Raw genomic sequence first — 7,826 nt, forward strand, 5'->3', positions numbered from 1 at the left:
CCATCCTTTCCACAAGTCTCAAAACACCTGAACCGTGCCGTCTGAAGATATCCCTGTGTCTCTATCAGATGAATCTATAACAGCACAGCAGCTCAAATTAAAATGTGCATCGCTGCCCGAACCCAGAGACTGTCTATCACATGTCTGCAAACCTCAAGCCTAGAGGCCGTCCCAAACTGCACAGAACCGCGGAAATCTGAAGAGAATCTGTAATCTGCAGAGGGAGCATCTTACCTGTTTAGTATTTGAATGATAAAAATGGAAATCAAGTAAACATACTATCAAACTCTTTACAGGCGAAGCACTTCCAATGTAACATATCAGGCCTTTTTGTCAGTAAAATCTTTATACGCTGTCAAACAAAAACAAGACTTCTCATTGGGTCACGTTTTCAAACCCTCAACTCCAGCCTTTATGAACTCCTACTTCTTAAAAGGAGACACAACGTCTGTCGATTTCACAAAACTAGAAGCGAGCAGCTGAGTTCATGTATTCCAGGTCACTTTAGCGGTCCGTTTGTGATCATTCCGATGACGATGTCGCTGAGGAAGATGGCGGCTCCCTGGAGGAGTGCGAATTCCCAGGAATTCACTCCTCCACAGATTCGGACCGTCTCTACTCCAGACCGACTGGTTAATTGCAATCCCAAAACACCACTTCCGAGAGACTTCCTTAAAAACAAAGTGCTTGATTACTTTCCCATAAACTGATTTCCTCGTCAATTTCAAAGATCGCAGGTTAACCAGGAACTTAATACTCTTATCACATTCTGAATATGAATATAGCTGAGTTATTAATTGTAGATAATACTTAGAATACCAGATACACATTTACCATTAAAAAACAATCCATGTGATTTCTTTACCAGTCGTTCATTATTTTGTGTATCAGCCTCCACACAAAGCCGAGCGCAGTGCGGTATACTGTAATGATGCTCCAGTCAGTCTGCCCGGACTGCACCTGAACCATCTTAAAAACACGAAGCCTCCAATAAGCTCATTTGTAAAAGTTAGTAAAGAATGGCGCTATATAATCTAAGGAAGCTGAATGTGAACTCCTAGCTGGAGCAACGAGAGAGGGAGAGAGGGGGCGGGGCAGAGAAGGAGGCGGAGACGCTGCTAGGCAACCGGCTCCTGAACATTCCACTCCGCTGAGCAGAGACCGTTAGGATTTAAAAATGCCAAAGTTCCGAGCGCCGTTAGTATGGGCTGCCAGAAATGAGGAGAAAATAAATACAGCTTTTTATAAATGTGTGCATTCAGATATCATTTAGAAATCTACTTACAACATTTAACAGTAAGCTAAATATTTAAATACATCTTAAATCTCTTAACTAGATTTAACAGTTAGCTAAATATTTAAATAAATCTTAAATCTCTTAGCTAGATTTAACAGTTAGCTAAATATTTAAATAAATCTTAAATCTCTTAGCTAGATTAAACATTTAGCTAAATATTTAAATAAATCTTAAATCACTTAACTAGATTCAACATTTAGTTAAATATTTAACTGGCAGCTAAAGTGCATAGCAGAAGTGTACCTGTGTGTGTGTGTGCTTGTCAGTATGTGTGTGTGTCACTATCTGTGTGTGTGTGTGTGTGTCTCAGTGTGTGTGTCTTAGTGTGTGTGTGTGTGTGTTTCAGTACATGTGTGTGCGTGCATGTCAGTATCTGTGTGTGTTTGTGTCAGTATCTCTGTGTGTGGGTGTGTGTGTGTGCTGGTCACTACCTGTGTGTGTGTGTGGGGGGGGGGGGGGGTCAGTACCTGTGTGTGTGTGTGTGTGTTTGTGTCAGTACCTGTGTGTGTGCGGATCACTACCTCTGTGTGTGTGGGGGGGTCAGTACCTGTGTGTGTGTGTGTGTGTGTGTTTGTGTTTGTGTCAGTACCTGTGTGTGTGTCAGTACCTCTGTGTGTCTGTGGGGGGGGGGGGGTCAGTACCTGTGTGTGTGTGTTTGTGTTAGTACCTGTGTTTGTGTGTGTGTGTGTCAGTAGCTGTGTGTGTGGGGGGGGGTCAGTACCTGTGTGTGTGTGTAGGGGGGTCAGTACCTGTGTGTGTGTGTGTGTGTGTGTGTGTGTGTGTATGGGGGGGGGGGGGTCAGTACCTGTGTGTGTGTTTTTGTTTGTGTCACTACCTGTGTGTGTGGGTTTGTGTGTGTGTGTGTGTGTGTGTGCGTGCGCCTGCGTGCGTCAGTACCTGTGTGTCTCTAGGAGATGTATTTTTTGTCTCAAGTCCCCTCCCGCGCTCCGTTCATAACTGATGTAAAACTAAAACAACTCCTCAGAACTATTCATGACGAGGGACATGTTAATAAAAACATAAACCATGGTGATTGTGTTGATAAAGATATCGCAGGAATAAGTCCAGGCAGCAGAACGCCAGGGAAAGCGACGCGTTGTGTTTTAAACCTGTCAGCGAGCCCGGCTCTGAAGAACAACAAAACACAAAACAAGAGACGCACATCGAGGGCCTGTCAAATTTGAAAATTCATTTATTACATTTCTCTTCATAGAATCCTCTGTAAGGTTAACATACAACCAGTCATATACAGAACAATAGATTTTGATAATTTACTCTAGTATTGATTAAAAAAAAAAAAAAATTAGTAATATTTGTAAAACTTCCATCCTTTCCACAAGTCTCAAAACACCTGAACCGTGCCGTCTGAAGATATCCCTGTGTCTCTATCAGATGAATCTATAACAGCACAGCAGCTCAAATTAAAATGTGCATCGCTGCCCGAACCCAGCGACTGTCTATCACATGTCTGCAAACCTCAAGCCTAGAGGCCGTCCCAAACAGCTAAATATTTAACTAAATATTAAATCTCTTAGCTAGATTTAACAGTTAGCTAAATATTTAAATAAATCTTAAATCTCTTAACTAGATTGAACATTTAGCTAAATATTTAAATAATATTTAAATTGCCGCTAAATCTGGAGTTTGTTTGCAAATGAGCTCCGCCCGCTTTGTGCTTTCCCGTGATTTGATTGGCTCTTGTAATGTTGAAATATGCATATCTACCAATTAGCAACACATAAGTGTGTGTGTGTTTGTCAGTACCTGTGTGTGTGTGTGTGTGTGTGTGTGTGTTCAGCCTTGTTGATCCCTGTGTGTGTGTGTTCAGCCTTGTTGACCCCTGTGTGTGTGTGTTCAGCCTTGTTGATCCCTGTGTGTGTGTGTGTGTTTGTTCAGCCTTGTTGACCCCTGTGTGTGTGTGTGTGTGTGTGTGTGTTCAGCCTTGTTGACCCCTGTGTGTGTGTGTGTGTGTGTTCAGCCTTGTTGATCCCTGTGTGTGTGTGTGTTCAGCCTTGTTGATCCCTGTGTGTGTGTGTGTGTGTGTTCAGCCTTGTTGACCCCTGTGTGTGTGTGTGTGTGTGTTCAGCCTTGTTGATCCCTGTGTGTGTGTGTGTGTGTGTGTTCAGCCTTGTTGACCCCTGTGTGTGTGTGTGTTCAGCCTTGTTGACCCCTGTGTGTGTGTCTGTTCAGCCTTGTTGATCCCTGTGTGTGTGTGTGTGTGTGTGTTCAACCTTGTTGACCCCTGTGTGTGTGTGTGTGTGTGTGTGTGTGTGTTCAACCTTGTTGATCCCTGTGTGTGTGTTCAGCCTTGTTGACCCCTGTGTGTGTGTGTGTGTTCAGCTTGTTGACCCCTGTGTGTGTGTGTGTGTGTTCAGCCTTGTTGACCCCTGTGTGTGTGTGTGTTCAGCCTTGTTGATCCCTGTGTGTGTGTTCAGCCTTGTTGATCCCTGTGTGTGTGTCTGTGTGTGTGTTCAGCCTTGTTGATCCCTGTGTGTGTGTGTGTGTGTGTTCAGCCTTGTTGATCCCTGTGTGTGTGTGTGTGTGTTCAGCCTTGTTGACCCCTGTGTGTGTGTGTGTGTGTGTGTGTGTGTGTGTGTATGTGTGTGTTCAGCCTTGTTGATCCCTGTGTGTGTGTTCAGCCTTGTTGATCCCTGTGTGTGTGTGTGTGTGTTCAGCCTTGTTGACCCCTGTGTGTGTGTGTGTGTGTGTGTGTGTGTGTGTGTGTGTGTGTGTGTTCAGCCTTGTTGATCCCTGTGTGTGTGTGTGTGTGTGTTCAGCCTTGTTGACCCCTGTGTGTGTGTGTGTGTTCAGCCTTGTTGACCCCTGTGTGTGTGTGTTTGTTCAGCCTTGTTGACCCCTGTGTGTGTGTGTTCAGCCTTGTTGATCCCTGTGTGTGTGTGTGTGTGTGTGTGTGTTCAGCCTTGTTGACCCCTGTGTGTGTCTCTGTGTTTCAGGTACCGGTGTTGGAAGCTGGGGGAGGATATCGATCTGATCGTTCGCTGTGAACACGATGGTGTGATGACCGGAGCCAACGGGGAAGTGTCCTTCATCAACGTCAAGACCCTCAACGAGTGGGACTCCAGGGTAGGGACCCCTTTCAATACCTTTAATCACAGCTTCAACCCGAGGAAACCCCACACCACTGATACAGGGGAACCCCAGAGAGAGAGACCGCTTTCAATACCTTTAATCACAGCTTCAACCCGAGGAAACCCCACACCACTGATACAGGGGAACCCCAGAGAGAGACCGCTTTCAATACCTTTAATCACAGCTTCAACACGAGGAAACCCCACACCACTGATACAGGGGAACCCCAGAGAGAGACCGCTTTCAATACCTTTAATCACAGCTTCAACACGAGGAAACCCCACACCACTGATACAGGGGAACCCCAGAGAGAGTCCGCTTTCAATACCTTTAATCACAGCTTCAACCCGAGGAAACCCCACACCACTGATACAGGGGAACCCCAGAGAGAGACCGCTTTCAATACCTTTAATCACAGCTTCAACCCGAGGAAACCCCACACCACTGATACAGGGGAACCCCAGAGAGAGAGAGACCGCTTTCAATACCTTTAATCACAGCTTCAACCAGAGGAAATGTGGGGAAGCTATAAAAAAGGCCAACGAGATGCTCGGATATATTGTGAGAAGTGTTGAATTTAAATCAAGGGAAGTAATGTGCAAAGAAGAGCAACCAGAATTATCCCGGGTTTAAAAGGCATGTCGTATGCAGACAGGCTCAAAGAATTTAATCTGTTCAGTCTTGAACAAAGAAGACTACGCGGCGATCTGATTCAAGCATTCAAAATCCTAAAAGGTATAGACAATGTCGACCCAGGGGACTTTTTCAACCTGAAAAAAGAAACAAGGACCAGGGGTCACAAATGGAGATTAGATAAAGGGGCATTCAGAACAGAAAATAGGAGACACTTTTTTACACAGAGAATTGTGAGCGTCTGGAACCAACTCCCCAGTAATGTTGTTGAAGCTGACACCCTGGGATCCTTCAAGAAGCTGCTTGATGAGATTCTGGGATCAATAAGCTACTAACAACCAAACGAGCAAAGATGGGCTGAATGGGGAAACCTCTCATTTGGAAGCTTTTTTATGTTCTGCCTCTGTTATGCTAAAGTTATTTAAAATTGGATAGGAACAGGTCGACATGTGGGGCATGTTGTCCGTGTCCTCCTTTGTAAAAACCTGTGAAAAGTAATCATTTAATATACTCGCTATTTTTTTTTCTTCGTCTGTGATTTTGCCGTTTGTGTCTCTTATACATTTAACCTCCTCTCTTACTGTTATAATATTGGAAAAACGTTTTGGAATTGGTTTGAGCCCCCTTAGCAATGTTCATTTCTGTCTCTCTCTTGGCCTTTCTAACTTCCTTTTTGACTTGTGTTTGCAGCTCCAAACAGGAGGAGTGGCAAACACTGTTGCAGCAGCAAAGGTCATTCAAAATGATCTCGACAGCATTCAGAACTGGGCAGACACATGGAAAATGACATTTAATAGAGGAAAGTGGAAGGTGCTGCACGCAGGCAATACATTTCTCCCCCCTTCCTTTCTATATTGGTTAATTGTGGGCTCTAGTTTTTTATTTAACATCACTGAGTCCCTTGTCCCTGTGGATTGCAACCACAATGTAGAAACATATAGAGAATGGATGGGAATGGTTAATAAACATCACTGCTGTTTCTCTTAAAGCGTGTTTATTTATTTCTAATACTGGACCCTGTCTTAATACTATATCACATTCTAAATATGAATATAGCTGAGTTATTAATTGTAGGTAATACTTAGAATACCAGATACACATTTAGCATTAAAAAGCAATCCATGTGATTTCTTTACCAGTCGTTCATTATTTTGTGTATCAGCCTCCACACAAAGCCGAGCGCAGTGCGGTATACTGTAATGATGCTGCAGTCAGTCTGCCCGGACTGCACCTGAACCATCTTAAAAACACGAAGCCTCCAATAAGCTCATTTGTAAAAGTTAGTAAAGAATGGCGCTATATAATCTAAGGAAGCTGAATGTGAACTCCTAGCTGGAGCAACGAGAGAGGGAGAGAGGGGGCGGGGCAGAGAAGGAGGCGGAGACGCTGCTAGGCAACCGGCTCCTGAACATTCCACTCCGCTGAGCAGAGACCGTTAGGATTTAAAAATGCCAAAGTTCCGAGCGGCGTCAGGCGCTTCGTTTAATTAACACACCGCTGCTGACATTTTAATTTTGAAGATAACTATATTTTAAATACACAAATAGCAATGTGTTAAAAACTACTTGCTTTGACCAACTAAAAGCTATGACCAGCAATTATAAGCGTGATTTAATATAAATGCTTGACGCGCACTGACATTTAGGGACACACACACAAATAATAATAATAAACATGTTTTGCTTAAATGTATTGTTGAATGTCTACAGATCTTTTTGTTTCTTCTTTCTTACATAACACGTGTGCAGTTTAATTCTTTTGCATCAACACAATTAAAATGGTTAACGTTTTATTTATTTATGTATTTATTTATTTTAGCTGCCTGCTCGCATGTTCCTCAGAAGGCGCTGAGCTGCCTCTCCGCACACTGCGTGTCGTTTTGAAGCGCTGTGTTTAAGATATTTTCATGTTTGAACTCCTGGCTCCCTGTTAAAATGCAGTCTGTCCTGCCATCAGTTCCCTGCATCCTGATAAAACGTGCAGAACATGGATTTTTTTTTAACATTGTCTAACTTAAGCCAGGGGAAATCTTTTAGCCACTGTTGGTTGAAGTTGTATTTTACTCGACTGTGAACACGCTGCAACTAACTCGAAGCTCCCTGTTCGCTTTCAATTTCTGAAACACCTGCATTGCTCATGTCCTGTAAAGACGCCGACATATCTGAATTTGTTATTTTCCTCATCTTGGTTTGACAAACTGCCTGGAAACGAGTAGCCATCGCACTGATAAATCAGTGAAACTGGCGGGTATGGGATTTGTAGTTTTTAATGTGCGATTAACAGTGGGCAGTGGACACCAATAAACTACATTCCCAGGGTGCATTGCGATTGAGCTGTGAGTTTAGATCCGAATGTGAGGTTTTTTTGTTTTACTTTCCAGCTGAAAAAATAAATCACGTTTATTTTTTATAGTCTAGCTTTAGGAATTTCTAGTCGCCTACGTGCGCCTAAATGAAAATGTATTTTCGCACAAGCATTTTGTTCGTCTCAGACGCAGAAACTGTTGAGATTTCATCTGTGCTACTGGACGACACAGAAGACTCTGCCCATCATCCGAAACAAACACTGTTGTGTGAGTATATGCTATGATTCGTCCCGACATCCACCGATAATCTTTGCGATCCACGTACCGGCCACCACTGTATTAAACTAACATGTTATTTGATCTGAACACAGCTCCGTGACAAGCGGTCGCTGCTGCCCTCTGCTGTTTACAAGAGGTAGTACAGGTAGTGAAAATCAGCAATGACATTACTACTGTTATTATTTATTTCTTAGCAGACATCCAGGGGGACTTACAATTCTT

The sequence above is a fragment of the Acipenser ruthenus genome, chromosome 45, assembly GCF_902713425.1.
Source record: "Acipenser ruthenus chromosome 45, fAciRut3.2 maternal haplotype, whole genome shotgun sequence".
NCBI classification, from domain to species: domain Eukaryota; kingdom Metazoa; phylum Chordata; class Actinopteri; order Acipenseriformes; family Acipenseridae; genus Acipenser; species Acipenser ruthenus.